This window comes from Ambystoma mexicanum, chromosome 12 (assembly GCF_040938575.1).
Source record: "Ambystoma mexicanum isolate Mex_15411 chromosome 12, UKY_AmexF1_1, whole genome shotgun sequence".
Lineage (NCBI taxonomy): Eukaryota > Metazoa > Chordata > Amphibia > Caudata > Ambystomatidae > Ambystoma > Ambystoma mexicanum.
Window position 1 is genome coordinate 312,640,611 of NC_090936.1, and position 19,461 is coordinate 312,660,071.

Sequence of the window (19,461 nt, forward strand, 5' to 3'; positions counted from 1 at the left end):
ATCAGCAAGTAAACATCACACAGACCTGAACTGATGTACCGAGAAGAGGTGCAGAGGCCAGAGAATGCAGATATTCTATAAGGCATCAAGAAATTATCAGGGATAAGTGACATCTTGGGATCAAGGTGAAGAAACGTATGCCACAGAAACAGATGAAGATATCGAGTTATTTTGCTCGTGTACAGATGCAAAAGAAACGCAAGCAGACAAAGTAATCTTAAGACTAGCTTTATGAATAGATTGCGGAAAGCGCCAATATATAAATATATTTGCATATGGACAAGTAAAGGATGGATGTTTCCACTATGCATTATAGCAGTGCTGCACTTTAGCAAAGAAAGCAGTGAAAGGCTAATTTCCAGAGTGTCACAGTTAAAAAGCAAACTGAATTATAAAGTGAATCTCATCAGACGAGGCTGGACGGGCCAAAGAAGCCAAGGTCTTATCAAACTGGAGTAAACTGACATTGGATACAAATCGTGTGAAAGAACAGAACTCCTGTTCTGAAGGCATGAACAAAATAAGGAAGACACCAGGGATCTATTAGAAATTAGTATTAAAATACACTAAAAGCTCGATTCCATGGTTTCAAGTCACATGGAAGCATGAAGTTGGATGAACGAGATGGTCACACCTACGCATGAGGGCATAGCATGCCTTCACTCCCTGAATTTCTCTGAGCTAAGAACACTCTCAAGACCGAGCTTCAAAGCCTAATTGACAGTAGACCACTGAGGTGATGATGGATTGATATTCTAATTGGTGGGAAGCAATGGTTAAGGTGAGCTCACCAGCACCTGGTTTGGCTAGCATGCATGCTGCTAAAGGTAGGTGGAAAAGTACTGACAGAGGTTAGAGTGCAAACCAATTGTAGAGGGTCGCGTAATTAGGGGTCCTATAGTTGTGTAAACCAATGGGACGTTGTGTATTTAATGACATTCATAGTGGTCATTTTTAGCAGAGGGCTTAGTTGCCACATCTGATCTTAAGTAACCAAACCTAGTATGGATTGTATACTTAGATGTTCACTCAGAGCCAATCACCCATACTCGTAGGCTCTTGTAGTTTGCCATGTAGGATGACGTTGGTAGTGATGCAGGTCAACGTCATTGGTGACGAGTTCTGTGTATAAGATCTCAGTGTTTTCTTAAATGTATTAAGAGTACCGACCAAATTTGTTGATATTCGTTATGGTCCCTGTTTTAGATAATTGATATTAAAACAGTCTTCCTTTTGCCAACTACCTGAGTCGTTTTGATTATTGATGTATGAATACAAATCTGCATCCCTGTCCATCTTCAGGGTAATTGCTACTCATCTTAAAGGGCTGGGTTATCCAGTTCAGCACAATCTGACATCCAACTGCCTGAAGAGACTGCTCCGTCCCGTAGGCACCAATATCCACCGGCCGATCTGACTCTGTCAAGACTTGCTGCTTGCATGGAGTATGTATACCTCCGTCCCTAAGCAACTAACAGCGATATACTATGATCTTCGCTGTTTGGAGATTAGGGCCAAAGGTGGTAGAAACAGGAATCCAGGTCCTCCAAGTGGCTGCTGCAAGAAACGTACAAGTTAGATTATACAATTGGGCAACTTTGTCTTTGTAATAATGTGTTATTAGAGAGAGAGGACACCTACCAGGAAGACCTCTGCAGGCGCAGTGGTATAAGTGGAGGAATGAGTGTGAAGTGCAGGAGCAAACCTGTTCCCTCAGCGGGTCCAAATTCAGAAGCAGAATTTTGGACAATGAATTCAGGCTCGCTGGAAAAACTGGTAGGAATGTCAAAACATTTGTTTCCAAAATGAACTAAGGCAAATGGTTCCGTTTGGAGCACAAGGGAAGAATTTAAAAGCAATCCGTAATTCAGTCCGTGGTTCGTAGCAAAAGCAAAGTCCAGGCGGGAAGCAATGAATGGATAATCCGGAAGCAGTCCGTAATTCAGTCCGTGGTCAGTAACCAGAAGGAAAAGGAGAATATGTCTTCATTGCCGGCTGGGCAAGACAAGAATATCCAGGTAAGAGGTCTGTGGTACGTGGTCAGTTCAGGTAAGCAATCTGAGAGTTCAAAGTAGCGAGACGCCAAAAGGCTGAGGAAAAACAGCTGAGAAGCACAGTGTAACGAGACAGCCGTAGTTTTATGCCGTTTCCATGGACAGCCCAGATCACGTGATTGGAATCTAGTGCATCACGTGTGAGGATGTGTAGAGTTACTGTGAAGGCAGGCTGCCATGGTAACAGTGTCACGTGAGCTTTGTATGGGTTGTTTCTTCCTCATCCATGTACGCAAATGCCAGGAAGTACTTCGTTTTGGATACCCATACAAATGCCAAGATAAGCGCCATCTATTGTAAGCAGACGTTCTTCTTTGAGGGCGGTGCTGTGGGTGAACAGTTTATTTACTCCTGCAGTGGGTGTGTAATGGGTCGGTTCTTGTATTGCGTGAAGGGGCATGCATGACAGACCTCAAGCGGCGGTCATCCCGCAGTGCAATCCTGGCTGAGGTACAACAAATAAATACATATTTAAATAAATAATAGCACCACCAATGGACACCTCGGACCACTACCTCCACCTCTGTGATGACATAAACAGCCAATTCAGCCTAACGCCTACTCTTCCACACATGACTGCTACTGGCCTGATCCTCTGACCAAGGTCTCTCTCTGGTGGCCATCTGATTGTCTCGGGCGGATAGCTCAGCGGCAACGTGCTCATCTTGGAAGCAAGATGACACAGAGCAACACAGGTTCGATCCCTTGGTCTGCGCTTACCAACCTATGGGCATTAAGCGTGTTATAAATAACCTATCATATCATGGCTGCCTCCCGGGTATCCCCCAATGACTACTGCTCCATGCTGCTCCTCCATACGATGATGCTACTAGCTTGCTGCCTGCCTCCATAAGTGGTCACTCCGCCTCAGGAATCTTTCTGCCGCAAGTGTGCCACTACTCCATCCTCCACCACCACACTACGGAATATCTTGACTCCTTAATGCTGCCACACTACCACAGCGTCTGCTATTTATATCCCCCTCATGGAGGATTCTGTGCATATCCCACGGTGAAACCTGCCATGGTGGCTATGGCGGATAGAGCCTCTTTCTAGTGCAAATCACAGATTTTCAGCCTCACCACAATAAGGAGCCAGGCTGGCTCGAGTGGCTTGATGAATTCATTGACTTCATCAGGGCTGTGGTTAAAGAGAAGACACCAGTCAAGATTGATATACTTACCGACCGGAGCAGGAAAGAGTTCAAGGTCACCATTAAAACAGTTCCTGAGAATGAAAAACCATCATGTGATACAATGATCGATCCTCTCAACAAGAAACTTGTGATTCAGCCTACTAGGAACTATAAGAGGTGCCTGTTTAACCAATGCCGATAGCTGCCCCATGAGACTGTTGATGAGTTTGTAACAAGAGTCTGTAAAAACTTGATCCACTGCCAATTTACCAACTTCTGTGATGATGTAGTCATACGAGTTAGCATCATCGAAGGGAGCACCTCCTCCACTTTCCAAAAACAATTGCTCAAGAAACCACCTCCGCTCAATGAGATAATAGACCTTGCATGTGTACACAAGAGGGTCGACATGCAAGTGGCTACCATGAAAGTCTGAAGTGGTGGCTGTGCTGCAATCATCAAAAAACTATGACAAGGCTTTGACATAACCATGGGTAACCACACAGGCCCCCTATTACCACCCGTGGCCCCAAGCCTCACCCTCCAGGACGTGCTACAGATGCAGGTTTGCATTTCTAAATACAGGGACATGCCCAGTAATTAGCCAACTGTGGCAGAGAAGGTAATCTCCAGGTGATCTCTTGTGAAGGCAAGCCCTTTCCTGTCTCCAGACCACCATAGCAGACCAAGTGGAGACAAACATCTTCCGGTCTGCAGTTTGGCCTGTGGAGATGGTCACTGTATGCCCCCCAGGGTCCATAATGGTTTGTCTGCATGATGGAGGACTACCAGGGTGATAGAGTGCAAGAGGAATAGGTGCACCACTGCATGACGGATGAACACCATTCACAACCAGCTGGGACTGGGTTTCACCAGATGGCCCCTACGATGGATATACAAACAAATATGTCTACTTGATGAGGGTGATCCCGTTGTGATGGCTGCCTCCCGGGTGTCACTCAACATGGGTGGCACGACACATTGCTTCATCAGGGATGCGGGAGCAACAGTCAACATAATGGGAGAACAAGACATTCTACAGACAGCAAACAAAGTAATCCTGTCCAGATCGGTGGTGAGAATATACCAATGGGGCGGTAGCGCTACAATTGATTGGCCAGTTTCAAATAGTCCTAACATAGAGAGGGAAATTGACCACTTTCACCATCTATGTGCTGCAGAGCCCTACAAGAGGATGGTGTCTCCCGTGCTACAAAACAGCATGTGCCCTACTGATGTCCACTGCCAGGAAACGGATGCAGTATGCTGTACTCCAAGTCACAACGCAGCCTTATTAATGCAGTCCCTGATGAACACCAGACCCATATCTAAGATTGCCCTACGAGTGGAAATTCCACACCTGTTTCAGGGTTTTTGAAAACTCATTGGTATGATTGTAAAATTCCACATTGATGGATCCATGCATCCAGTGCCTCAACACACAATATGAGTGGATTTCCATCCACAGCAGGCTTTTTCTCAGGAACTGTGGAAATTCCAAGATAAAAAGGTATAATAGAAAACACATCAGGCCCCAGCCCGTGGATCTCTCCCCTGGTAGTGGTGCCCAAGGAAGGTGGTCGGATACGTCTCTGCATTGACATGAGGGTAGCTAACACGGCTGTACAATGAGAATAACACCCTAGACCGAACACTGCAGACATGGTCATTCAGCTGAATAATGCAACCTGATTCTCCAAGCTAGACCTCAAGCACTACAACCAGCGTCCAGACCTATTACCACAATTGCGACTCATGTCAGACTTGTTCTATTCAAGTGGTTGAATGTTGCGATATCATCAGCTTCCAGAGATATTCCAGCAGGCCATCAGGCAAATTCCCATCCCATTGCAGAAAGCGTTCAACCACTTTATTCAGAGGGTGGACTCAGTCCCGCAGCTAAAATGAGAAACATTGAATGTCCTCTTTGAATTTATGAATTAACGGCAACCTTGGGGATCAGACCTCAGGGTTCAAACCACAGTCAGCAGATTTGTAGGCCAGAGACTTCACCACTGCACTATATAACCTGATGAAAAATAAAACAACTAAAGGTGAAATGTCCCATTTCGGTACTGCACGACCCAGGAAAAACATTTGTATTGGTTCTTGGAGTTTAAAACATGCACACCTTTTAAAGTTTTCAACAACACTATTAGAAGAAAATATCCTCTCCTGGTTTAGTGTGTGTGTTGATTTTATGAAAGGCAAATGTCATTCGTCCTGTTCAATTTGGGTAGTAATGCAAAGACAATTTAATGAAATGTGCATATTTCAACGTGATATGCTAATTGCTGGCGACGTCACATCCATTGGCGTTTGTTGATGAGTCCGCCCACTTTAATTTTTAGTACTTCACCCCTGCATTCAACTACAGCAGCGGCATCCTAGTCTATGGGAAATCCCAGAAGGAACACAACAAAATTTTATGTGAAGTATTCATTACTCTTCAGGAGGCAGGACTCACCGTGAATTTCGAGTAGTGTAGCATTGTCAAAATGAATCTCAATTTTTACAGACACATATTTTCAGACCAGGGCATGCAACCTGACCCTGAGAAGGTTTGCGCCATCACAAACCTAGCTGCTCCCACACATGTGGCTGAGGTGAGATCCTTCCTCGGCCTGGCTGCATATTTTGCAAGATACCTCAAAAATAGTTCCACTAGGACAGACCGTCTGTGGCACCTCCTGAAAAAAGAAACCATGTTCACATGCTCACCGGAGTGCCAAACAGATTTTGACCAAATAAAGGTGGCACTGTCTGCAGTAAAGTAAGTGGCATACTTTAGCCCTGTTTGGCGCACAGATATAACGGTGGACACCAGTATAGTGGGACTAGGGGCAATCCTGGCTCAAACAGAAGCAGTATCCACAGAATGATGACACATCATCGAATATGCCAGGGTGGCATTGTTACTGACGGAAGGGGCCTGCTCCAATGCAGAAAACGAGAGCCTGTAAGTGGTGAGAGTCTGCAAGCATTTACATGACTTCATAAGAGGGAGAAATGTCACCATGGTGACTGACCATCAGGCACTACTGTTACAGTTTGGAAACCCCTGCAAACAAATGTCACTGTGCATTGAACGATGGGGCATCCACCTATAGGAGTATGATTATGACATTGTTCATCAGCCCATAGGTGATCTCAATCCAGCAGATTACATCTCACTTCTCCTGGGCCAGTATCTCTGAGGCGTAATGCAGGGGGCAGCAGAAGCATGCATCCAGTACATGACAACCAATGCTCTCCCCCAGCGTTGACAATGTTAGAATTAAAAATCGCACTAGAGCAAAACTCAATGATACAGCTGGCCAATGAGCTGACCAATACAAAAGGGGACAGGACTACCACAGGAACCTGACAAAATGCCCACAGGCCCATATGAATAGTATAACAAGGATGTGAAAAATACACACATAACTGGGGGTAGTGGATCGACTGATATTAATGAGAGCTTGCCACCTGGTGGTCCGTGCAGTGCTAAGAAGGAAAGTGGTACAGACGGCCCTGAAGGCCACAGGTGGATTGAAATTACCAAGACACAAATCCGACAACACGTTTAGTCCCCCCTCATGGACAGGCTTGTGGAAGAGATTGTGTGCATCTGTTTCCTGTGTCATTGCACAGCGAGACCTCATCCCTGATACTGCTGCAAGTGACCACCATATCAAAGATTTTCCATGGATTTTTATGGCTCGGTAAATGGTGGGAGTTTACCTCCTTGTTGACATAGATGAGTTCTCAAGGTTTCCTGTGGTGAAGCAGGTGCTTACAACAGAATTTGCTCAGGTGGTGGAAGTCACTGATGCAACATTCAGTTAGTGGGGCATCACACACACAGTAAACATGTACAACGGCCATCGTGCAACGGGAATGATTTAAATCGATTTGGACACCACATAGGTTTTCTACATCAAAACCTCCCCACTCCCCCATGGCCTTAAGCCAACAGAGTGGCTGAGCATTTCATGTCATCAATCAAGAGAATGCTCCAGAAGGTTTCAATAGAGAATATGTAGAGCCATCAGGCACTGTGCTGGATGCTGAGGCACTACAGAAACACCAGTGGAGCTCATGATGTCCTACACGCCGAGAACAAGGTTGCTTAGGAGCCATCCAGTCAGAGGACAGATTGAAGATTGGGTACGTGAGAGGGACTCTCGGGTCACACTGCATGCCAAAGTACAGAAGGGCCAACGAAAGGGAGACAGGACAAAGGTATTTGTAGCGGGAGAAAAGGTCCTAGTGAAACAATGGCAGCAAAGGAAAATGGACTCAAGGTTTGCTGTCACCCAGCTCCAAGTTACAGAATTCAAGGGTACCGTGGTGACGTCTCAGAGTGATGACAAGGAAGTAACAAGGAATGTGCCAAGCTTCAAGAGGTTTCTGAGACCACCGGATGAAAAGAATGCTGAGGAGGAAGAAGAGAAGCAACCCACCCCAAGGGAAGGTGAACAAAGTAAGGATCGGGTGAGCCTGGTGGACCCAGCACCAAAGGAAGTAGACAGTGTCACGCAGACACAAGTCGCCCACACAGGAAAGTGCAGAAACCCACAGGCCTACTAGAAGAGATATGAGGGCTTTAAAGAAGATATATGAGGGGGGATGCTGTGAGGAAAACCTGGCGTGCCTACCCTTTATGATACTGTTGACAAACCTGGGAACCAGCATCCTTCTCAGTGTTCTAGCACACACAAAATGTGCAACATTGCAATTTTTGGCATTTGGAAAAAAACATTTTTAAGCTTGGGTAAGGTAGGTTGGCATCTGAGTACATCAAACCTGACTGCCTTATATATCAATCTCTGTTGTCACACAAAACGCAGGTTTTTATATCTTTTACTGGTCTATCTGGAAATATTATGCAGTGATGGAACAATGCATTCGCTTTTGCAGTCCCTACATCAGATGGTGCAAAGTCAAATGATTGTCAGAGAAGCACCCACTGGACAGTTACATCTCAAAGCAAACAAAGTATTGGCAAATCCAAAGGTTTGGGCTTTTATATAGGCATGGGAAAGGCACTTGTCAGGCACGACTGTGTTATTAACTGGCCATAGATGGTAGCAGTAGCAACATGGTGCAAGTAGCTGGACATATAATAGCAGTGCCTGACAAATGCCTAATACGTATACACAAGCCAAAACTGTTGGCTTTGACAATGCTTGTTTTTAACAGGACATCAGTGAAGGACGCACACATAGTGCTTATAAATCGAGTGGCTGAAAGCAGACCCGGTTAAGAGATTTATATTGCACCGGTAGTGGATTTACAGCTCTGATTAAGTCATTGGGCCGCATTACAACCCTGGCGGTAGATGGTTAACGGCACCGGTAGAGCTGCCGGTCCCGTTAACCCTCTACCGCCTCATTACGAGGTCTGCTCGTGGGACCCGCTAAGGACGTCTGTTAAAACCAGGCGTCCTTAGCGGCACCCACGAGCAGACCAGGATGCTAACAACGGGCCCATCATTAACGGGCCCGTTGTGAGCATCCTCCCCATTCCCGTTGAGCCCTATGGGACTCAAATGGGAATGGGGATGTACTGGGTCCAGGTTCCTTGAATGGGGAAATACCGGGCCATCCAAGGTTGGAATGCCCCGGTATTTCCCCATTCAAGGAACCTGGACCCGGTACCCGGTATGGGGGTAGCCATGCCGCTAAAAGCGGCATGGCTACCTCCATACCCATAATGAGGCCCATTGACTCTCAGAAGACTGCTTTGAAAAAACACTGGCAGTTACTTCAAGTGCAAGGTTTGAGGGTAAGGCTTGATTAAAGAATGCTCAGAGTTCCCATCAGTAGGTGTTTTGGATGGGGAGGGACAAGAACTCTGTGGGAATTGCCATAGGGATTAGTATGGCTAGGGGAAGACAATGGGTGGGCAAATAACCAAACAACACCTCCAAACTGTGTGTCTCTCCTCTTATGCCATTTCTCCCTATCTGTACTCTTGTGTAATATTTTTGGCTTATGGGTGGCGCATGTGCCACATAATAGACCAAACTAAAAAGAACATTTTTTTGTTTAAACTTTATTTGGTGAAGGAATGTGTCACTTGCAGAGGGAAGCCATGAGGCACAACAGTGGCAGTGCTGGGCAAGTAGTGGGAGATTGATTCATTGATTGATTGTTTATTTTGTATGTGTTTATACACAAATGTTCCAAAGCACAACCATGCATGGGAGTGGAAGACATAAGGAAGACAAGACAAACGATCTAACCAGGCATAATACATTCAGATCATGCAGGTGCACAGAACAGGAAGTGTGTGGGGGGAATAGGTATCAACTGCGCCCAGTCCTGTCAGAACATGGGTTAAGTGCAGAGAGATAACACTCTCATGGGTCGTAACCTAAGTGCAGTAGTGCTGTGGCAAGCGCACAGCCCGGGGGCACGTGCAGAGGACTGGTGAGGAAACTTGGGACCTGTGAGTCTCTGAAGGTACACCAGGCTGCCAGTTAGCAAAACTGAGCAGAGGTAGAGGAGCTAGAGAGCAGAGGGAGGTAGTCAGCAGGGAAGATGGAGAGAGAAGGAAGAGGTGAAGAGGAAAGTCTTGAGGAGATCCGGTTCAAGACGCAGAGAGGCAGGGAGGCCCTTCCAGAGGGAGGCGCCTGCAGTGGATAAAGATCTCCCCCAAGTCTCTGCTTTGAGAAGCGGCTCACCCGCAAAGAGTTGGAGGAAGACGAGTGGAGACCTCGGGAAGGAGAGTATTGAGGAAGAGAGTGTTGCAGATAGAGTGGACTCAGGCACCAGAAAGCCTTGTAGACAATGTAAAGCACCTTTAACGTAATTCTTGATGCCATGGGGGCCAGTGAAGAGATTTCAGTGCTCGAGAGATGCAGTCCCTTGGCTTGAGGCCAAGGATAAATCTTGCGGTTCTGTTCTGGATGATTTGGAGAGGACGGACGGTAAAGAGGGAAGGTTGAGAAAGAGGCTGTTGCAGTAGTCCAGCCTAGAGAGCACCAGGGCTCTGGAGATGGTGAGCCTCTGGGGGAAAGTGAGAAAAGGTGGAATACTTCTGAGAAGGTGAAGTTGGTAGTGGGGCTTTTTAGAGATATCCGCGATGTGTGAAGCGAAGGAAAGAGTGGAGTCGAAGATGATCCCCAGATTTTTTTGCCTCGTTGGTAGCTGGAGGTGCAGGGCAAAGGGAGGCCGGCCAGAGAGTAAGAGGGAAGGCGGGCAGGGGTCCCAATGAGGACAATCTCTCTCTTACTGGCATTGAGGAGTCAGGTATGAGTGAGGAAGAGGAAGAGGCAGAGGGTAGCCTGAAGGAGAGCTGCATATCATCCACGTAACACTGAAAGTTGGAGGTGAAGGTGGCTCTCATACAGGGCAGGGGGGCCATGTAGCCATTGAAAACCTCCTTTCGACCTGACCGCCCATCTCAGGTGTAATTAGGGTCCTTTATCTCTCCTACCACTCTCTCTACTAGCAGTGTCCCCCAGGGATCTAACCAATCCCCCTGGTTTTTCAATGGATATGTGCTAGGAATGGTGAGGGGAAAGGCATACAGGTTGATGGGTGGATACTGCCAGTCTAGCTGGCTTTACCCACATCCCACATTTCACACATGTGCTAAATTGTTTTGTAGAATGATTCCTGAAAGAAAAAAAATAATAATTTTTGACACACTGCAGTATACTGGCAAGAAATGCACATCCTTCAACCATTCGCACACCATGCATAATCCATAGTTTTTTTCCTGGACATGCGCTTAGCTATAGATGAAGCATTGGATGGCATATGTTGTCATTGTCATTGCCGTACTGGTGGCCACTGTGCTGGCCATGACCATTTCCCCTGCACATTCCATGGATAGCTAGTTGTGTTTGCCAAAGTGGATGGGCCTGGCCAATGTGTCATGGGACAACTTGCCTTTGCAATCCCTCCCTCCACAAACTGACGAGCAGGGGTCAAGTCCTAAAAATTAAAGTGGGGGGACTCTTCAACAAACGCAAATGGATGCGACATTGCCAGAAATTTGCATATCAAGGCGAAATATACACATTTCATTAAATTGCCTTTGTATAACCACCAAATTGCACAGGACGAATGGAATTTGCCTTTCATAAAATCAACACACACACAAAACCATAGAGGATACATTCCTCTAATAGTATTTTTGAAAACATTAAAAGGTGTGCATGTTTTAAACTCCAAGAACCGATTCAAATATTTTCCTTGGGACTTGCAGTACTGAAATGCGGCATTTCACCTTTAGTTGGTTGTTCTTTTTCATCAGGTTATGTAGTGCAGTGGTGAAGTCTCCAGCCTACAAACCTGACTGCGGTTTGATCCCAGAGGTCATCTTTAATTCATAAATTCAAAGAGGTCATTCAATGTTTCTCATTTTAGGTGGGGGGACTGAGTCCACCGTCTGAATAAAAGTGAGTGGACTGTGTCCCCCGCGTGTACCCTCGACTTGAGCCCTGCTGATTAGACAAGTTGCGGGGGCAATCTGTGCACCCTTTTCTGTGATTCCTGCCTGAAATGTTAAGTACTGCTATGTCCAAGAACCAGAAGGGCTGGTCTGCTGCCACTGGTTTTGAGGTGGGCTGCTCTGGGTCCAGTCTATTTCCCTATTACTGATCTAGTCTCTGCCTCTGATCTCAGTTATGCTGTCCTCCTGTGCTTTCAAAGCATCAGCCAGTATTCTGCCGTTGCCAAGTCCAATGTTGTTTACTCCATCTTGGCAACAACAACAAGCACCACACTGTCCTTCTCTCTTCCCTGGGCAAGTTGTGGCAGGATGAGTTGTATAAAGAGTGATGTGGAGTGGATGTTCTCTGCTGCACCTTTTCAACAACCTCAATAATAGTGACTACTTCAGAGTATAGCTCTTTTAGGTGTACAAGTCACTTTTAACAGGGTGTCAATAATGCCATGCTGCAAGCATGACTATCTCAGGTTGCAGTCGGTGGTGGAAGTGGTGGTCTGGGCCAATGTGGTGGTTCATATTGTGATTGATATCTTGTTGCCATTTCTTCCTCTCCAGCCATCTGGTGCCAGTGCGCTGCTGTTGTCCACTGCTTCTGGGCAAGATAGAAGAGTCAACAAACGGGGGAAGCAACTAACAAATAGGACCAATGGATGATGTCACAAATTCATGTGAGATAGACAAAGAGGGAAGTAAAGACTGCAATGGACATAGGATGAAAATGAGAGAGGTAAATGTCACAGTGGGCTAAATGGAGGAAATGAGAGGAGAACAGGGAGGGAGTGGATACCTTCCCACCCAAATGGGTGGGACCAGACTGATATTCAAATCGATATTTGTCCTCTGTGAAAGGTACAGTGAGCAAAAACTGGGCTGTTGACCTCCTGGGTGGGCACCCAGACCTTTTTTTTTCTTGAATAAGATGGAACTGGTTATCATCATCATTGCCATGCCGGTGATCGCCATGTCGGTCATCAGCATCCTCACTGCACATTCTATGGCTTTCTTGTGCTTTTGACCCAGGTGGACAAGGGGGAAGTGCAGCAAGGCTCTGGTGCCATCGGAAAATGCACCACTAGTCATCCCCTCCAGAGATATAGGGCACATGTGTTGAAAGTGACAACCTTTGCATCCATTGCTCTGGCTCAAGTTTGAAACATGGAATACTACCATGTCCAGGATCCTGAGGAGCTGGTGCTGGTGCTATTGCCACGGCTTCAGCTGGGCTGGTGTGGGTCCAGTCTAGGTCACTCCTACTGACCTCCCCCTGTGCTTTCAGAGAGTCGGACGGTATTCCTCTAGTGTCAAGTCAATAGTAGTTTACTCCATCATGATAATGATAACAAGTACTGCAGTTTCTTTCCCAGACCTCTAAGCAAGGTGTGGCAGGTTGTGTTGTCCAATAAGCAATGTGGAGTGGATAATATGCCCCTGCACCTCGTCAACATCCTCAATAAATGTGGTCACTTCAGAGTGTGATGCATCGAGAGGCGCAGGCTGCCAGGTTATCTTCATCAGAATTTTACTGATGCCATTCTGGAACAATATATATTCCATGCAGAAATCAGCATTGGCAGTGGATGTGCCAATGTGGTAGTTGTCTTTGTGATTGGTATTTAGTTAACATTTTCCCTCTCTGGTGTTAGTGTGTTACTGCTGTTGCCCACTGTGGCAGAAAGAGGCAAACAACTGGGAGAGCAACAAAATAATAGGAAGAATGGAACATCTCACAAACGAATGTGAGATATATAAAGAAGGGAGTAGGAACTACAGAAACAAAGAGGGTGAAAATGAGAGATGTAAAAGTCAAGGGGTGATGAAGAGAGGAAATGAGAGATAAATAGGGTGGGAGCAAGCATGAACGTTTTTGGGATGGTTTCTGCTGGCCTTGCTGATGGGTTGTATGCTAGCGTAGGCTGATTGGCTTTGCCAAAGCTCCTGCTCTTGTCTGCTTATGGTGTCTACTGGCTCCTCTATTCATTGGTTACTGAAACTTAGAGGAGTACTGTTATTTGCATAAAAGATGCAGGAACATTTGTTCCGCCAGTAATATGGGAAATTCCACACTATAGAATATGGTATAGGCGTGTTATAAATGCCATATCACATCACAGTACTGATCAGACTGAAATATTAATCTTGACGTGGGCCTTTCCTGTTTCAGAATTTGGTTGATTTTCCAATTCTGGCAAACATCCTGCCAAGTCTGAACACTGCGAAATGTACATTAGTTATGGAGTTCCATGCATGCCTAAAAAGGCCAATTGGCAGTTATCAAGACCTAGGTCCCTTCAGAATGCACCCTCTGTCTAATATAGTAGGCTGAGCAATAAGACACAAGATATGATGTAGATTTTCAATGTCTATTTGACAGGTAGGCTATTTTACAAGGTAGGGTTGAATTACTTGTCCTAAGGGTGTAACAAAAACTTAGTACTCAATTTAAACATGGTGAGGGTCAGGATAACTTAAAGGAAGTGCTTGTGGTAAGATTCTTCCCCTGCTGTAAGCATCCCTAATCTTAATAGGCCCTCATCTCTCATCTCTCTAATCTAGAACTCAGATGTATTAAAAACAAAGCTAACAGAAATATAAACCCTATTCTTAACTTGTTCTTAGACTTGGAGCTATCCTCATCTGACACCAACCGTTTCAAAGCTTTGTCGAAACAATTGTCCAAAATCAATTTTGGAAAGTCCTTCCCTAATCCAATATAAAACAAGTCAGTTGCTAGAAAAATGCTCTTTTAGCAGGTTCTCACAGTCTGGTCTTAGCTCCAGGCTTCTCTGTCCCCTTGGCTTCTTAGCCCCTTAAGCCCTTTCCCAGGCTTCTGTGCAGGAAGTGCACAAGCCTCTGGAATTCACTGATGGCTTGGATCAGGTAATTTCATGTGTTTCCCGGGCCACCAAGGTAGTCTTCTCCTGGTTAATGGTGATCGATCTCTCTTCAGCTCCTCCGCTGGCCTGTTCTGGACCTTTATAGTTTATGCTGGGTCTTTGAACTGCAGAACTCAGAACAACACTGATCTTCTTCCTGATCACATTTGTAATGAGTTGCGGAAGGTCTTTCTTCGGACCTCAGATTTGATCTAGGGCAGGTGTCTCTCGATTCCTGCTTCCCTTTAGATGCTTCACTAGGTTTCCCAATTTTGCAGTCTCAGGGTTTCTTAACAGAATCTCTTGTAGACCTTTCTCCAGCTACATAGCCCTTGTTCTTCCAAACTGTGATCTTGAGAATTTAGATAGGTCTTCATCCAGACATTTACTCTATATGCTCATCACAACATCTCTCACTAAACCTGGAATGCATAGGCCCTGCCTGGACCTCCTTTATGTTTCATTGGTTGTGAAATCATTTCTTCCCCACCTCGTGAGGGTACTTGTCTGGCAGCCAACATTGCCCTCCTGCCATGAGACAGATGTTCTCTCTTTGTGATGGTTTACAATGGAACTGGTAAACTTGTGTCCCTCTGGTCTTTTCAAGGTGGTCCAGTAGATCTTTCACCCCCTGGATTCTGCTTCACTTCCAGGATTCCTCTTGCAAAGGGCTTTCAGATCGTAGCACAGGAAGCGGCTGATTGAGGCTGGTGCAGCTTGATAAGGCATGTAGTGAGGTAATTTCCTCAGTTAGCAAGCAAATTCGAGCTGATTGTGCCGTGTTGTAACGGAAGCGGAATGGTAGCCGGCTCCAGTCGATTGATTCGGTGGTCCATTGCTGCTGTTGTTGTGGGAGTGGGCCTTCCTACCCCGCCTTCTTCAGAGTACTACTTGTGAACTGGTAGTATTTGTTGTCAACAAATACTACCAGTTCACAAGTAGTATTGAAATTCGCACTATATGTTACTAACCCTCACTCACTTAACTGTGATGCATAAAACAGTTTAAAAATTCTGTTTCAAGCTCAATTGGGCTTATATGTATTTTTTATAGGTTCATTTGTTCTTTGTGAACATAAATTGATTTACCATAACATTCTCTCTAAATCATCTTGTGACCTTCCATAGCTAGTATTTGTACAAAATATCTACCTGCCTCCTTTAAGCCTACCACCCCTACACGGTTGATGAGGGGTAGCTGATGACTCTTCTTTTCCTTACTAAACAAGTGGAGCTGCCATTGGGTGTCAAAGCCTGGACTTTTGCTTATAACTCTGTCTCCCTGTGACTTCTCTATTCCAGGTCCAGTGTGAATACCACAGTGCCACTAAAAACAGGGTCCATCTGGGTATAGTAACATACAACAACTGCCTTAGGATCCACTAGTTAGGTAGGACACTCAAATCTACATAGCCTTGCCTTTAGAGCAGCCTAATGTAGAAACCAGTGCAAAGGGTCTGACTGAAACCTGCCAAAAATGCAACTCTTGGTATGACTGTGATCTGGCTGCCCTTAAACGCAAGTGCAGAGCAGTGGAATGGAAATGGGGATTTTCAGGTACACCCTCTGACAAACTGGCCTGTCGCCTTCTCCAAAGGCAATATAGACTCTGCATGCGCTCCAAGAAAAGAGTCCACATAAAAGCCTGCATCTCCGCTGCATCTAACAAAAGGGCCAAACTCTTCAAAGTCTGAAACGAACTGGCCAACCCTACCGCAGTCACATACTCTTCTACATCTACCCAGGCCCTTTGCTCGGCCCTGGCAGAAAAACTTCACCACCAAAACACAGGACATCCTGTCCTCTCTCTCTTCTGCCCCCCTGCACCAACATCTCTTGGGCTCCCCTCGGTGGCTGCCACCTGCCCCATCTTCTCTCCTCCCTCTCACCTGTCACACCTGATGATGTCTCTAGACAAGTCCGGTCTATGAAAGTCTCCTCCAAACAGGTGGACCCCTGCCCCACCTAAACCATCAAGGACAATATTGAAACTATCGCTCCAGCCTTGGCCGACCTCTGAAACTTCTCTTTCACCATGAGAGTTGTTCCCTCTCTTCTCAAGCACTCTATTCTGCACCCTCTACTAAAGAAAACTCTGCAAACCCGTCCATTCCAGCAAACTATTGCCCGATCTCCATCACCACTTTCCTGGGAAAACTCCTGGAGAAGCTGGCTATCACTCAATTTACCCTCCATACTGAATCTTTTGGTTGTCTCCATGTGCATCAGTCTGGCTTAAGAGCAGCCAGAGCCTGGAAACTGCTCTTCTGAACACCTGTGAAGACCTGCTCCCAAATCTTGACTCACACTCTCCTTCTGTCCTCATTTTTCTCAACCTCTCTTCTGCTTTCGGTACAGTAAACCACAACATCCTGATCACCCGTCTCCATGATACCCTGAGCATCACAAATCAGGCCCTGGTGTGGCTCGCCTCCTTTCTCTCTGACCGGCCCTCCCAGGTGGAACTCAGGCCCTTTCTCTCCTCTACCACTCTTGCTACTTGTGCTGTCCCCCAGAGATCTAACCTTTTAACCTGGTTCTTCAATGTCTACATAGCCCCCTTGGCCCACAGGATCTCTACCTTTACCTCTAACTTTCATTGTTATGCAGATGACACGCAGCTCTCTTTCAGGCTACCCTCGGCCTCCTCCTCCTCCTCGTTCATCCCTGAATGTCTATCCGCAATTCAGGCTTAGTTTTCTGCTTATGATCTATGCCTGAATGACAGTAAGACAGAGGTAATCCTCATTAGGGCCCTTGCTCCTGCCTTCCCACTTTCTCATTGGCCTGCCTCCTTGCCCCTGCGCCCTCACCTACCAATGAGGCAAGACATCTTGGGGTCATCTTCGAATGCACTCTCTCCTTCTCTTCTCACATATCAGACATCTCTAAAAAGTTCAACTACCAACTGCACCTCCTCAGAGGTAGTCTACCTTTTCTCACTTTCCCCCAGAGGCTCATCACCTCGAGAGTCCTGGCTCTCTCTAGGCTGGACTATTGCAACAGCCTATTGCTCAATCTTCCTACTTCTACTCTGCATCCTCTACAACTCATCCAGAAAAGAAAGGCAAGACTTATCCTTGGCCTCAAGCACTGGGATCTCAACTCTGCAGTGCGGTATCCCTCCACTGTCTCCCTGTGGCTGCAAGGATCAAGTTCAAGACAATCTGCATAATCCACAAGACTTTCTATGGCCGGGGCTCACACTATCTACAATGCTCTGTTCCTAAATACTCTCCCTCTAGATTCCTCCACTCATCCTTCTCCAAATCTGACAAAGAGAGATTTGGGGGTAGATCTTTATCCTCTGCAGGTGCTTCCGTCTGGAACAGCCTCCCTGCCTCTCTCTGTCTTGAGGCTGTGTACCTTAAGTTCCAGACAAACCCCAAGACCTTCCTTTTCTCTTCCTCCTATCTCCCTCTCCCCTGCTAACCTCTTTTCTTTTCTCGCCACCCTCAATCTCCTCCATAATTCTGTTCAGTTTTTGCTGACTGGTTGCCTGGTTCAGCTCCAGAGCTTATTGGTTCTAGACTCCCCCGCCAGTCTTTTGCACTTGCCTCTGGGCCGCTGCACTTTGTTCAACATTACTGCACTTTCAATTTACGCTCCTTGAGTGGGGCAACCCCTCTGTACTTAACACAGGGCCCTGCTGGACTGGACTCTTTGTCCCCACCCAGACCACCCCCCCGTCTCTGCACCTCGATCTATACGTATGCATGACCTAAACATATAAGGACCAGTTAGTTTGTCTGTCCTGCCCCCCCCCCACGCCCTCCCAAGCTTGGTCTCAACTGTACCATTTCATGCGCTTGCACTAGGAGAAATGTCATCAGGCCTTGTATGCTAGCTTCTGTTCAGATCATTCAGAATCTTCAAGGACTAAGAATGATTATTGTATTCGCTTGTTACCTTCCCGCCTTGAAGCGCTTTGAAGCGCTTCACCTGTGTATAAGCGCTATATAAATAAACAATAAATTAAATAAATAACGAAGATGTGGAAAGTGCTGGAACTTGTAACATCAGAATCAGAACTGACAGTCAGGGCAGTTTATCTGAACGAGCTATATTGGAGGCTCTGAAACTCTTGATATACTGCTTATATGCCAAAAAGTGTTTAGAGCCCCAGGTGGCCCTAGTAGCAGATGAAGAGGAGGAGCTCTTGGGCAATGCCATAGGCACTGGTGCTATATTGGGGCCTAATAAGAAGGTGTCTGGTAAAAGGGAGCCTTTGTTACCCTTGATGGGCCACCAAACCAAGAGATTGGCCGCTCCCCTAGTTAGGAGGTCCACGCTCCACCTCTAATTGCAGGGGTAATTTGTGAAATATTGCCAGGAGAGGAGTCTGAGTCCGGCCCTCTTCGGGGCCAGCAAACTCCAGTTCTGAGGGCTTCCCTGATTGCAACTTCATACATCCCAATATGTTTGGGACTGGAGGACTCCAGCTTTTCTCAACAGTATCAACAACAAACTGAAGGGGAAGAGTCTTTATTACTTTGCCAGTAATAGTTTATGTGGACTTATCTAGGAATGTAGAAGGGGCGATTGCGATGCTTAAAGATCAATCTGTCGCAGGGGATAAGGATTTAACCAACCTGGACAGAAGTATTAAAATAATTGAATGGCTGATGAAAAGTTCAAGCCACTTCAGTGGTTGCTATTCTGAAGTGCAGAATAAAACTTGTCAGACCATCGCACATGTGTGCCGGGTGCTGCTCAGAATTGGGGAAAAAGCTGTGGCAAGGTCTATCAGCGTGGTAGCAACTCAAAACGTGTATGTTGCAGACTGGTACAAAGAGTGGTCACGCCGCCAGAAAATGTCTTTTTCCCTCTTGAAGGAGCTGCAACGTCAATAATGCTGTAAGGAGATACACCGAGGGTTAACATTGAGTCTACCCAAAACAACAAAAGTGTAGTTCCTAGCTCTCGAAAGGGGACAGCGTGATGCAGCTCTA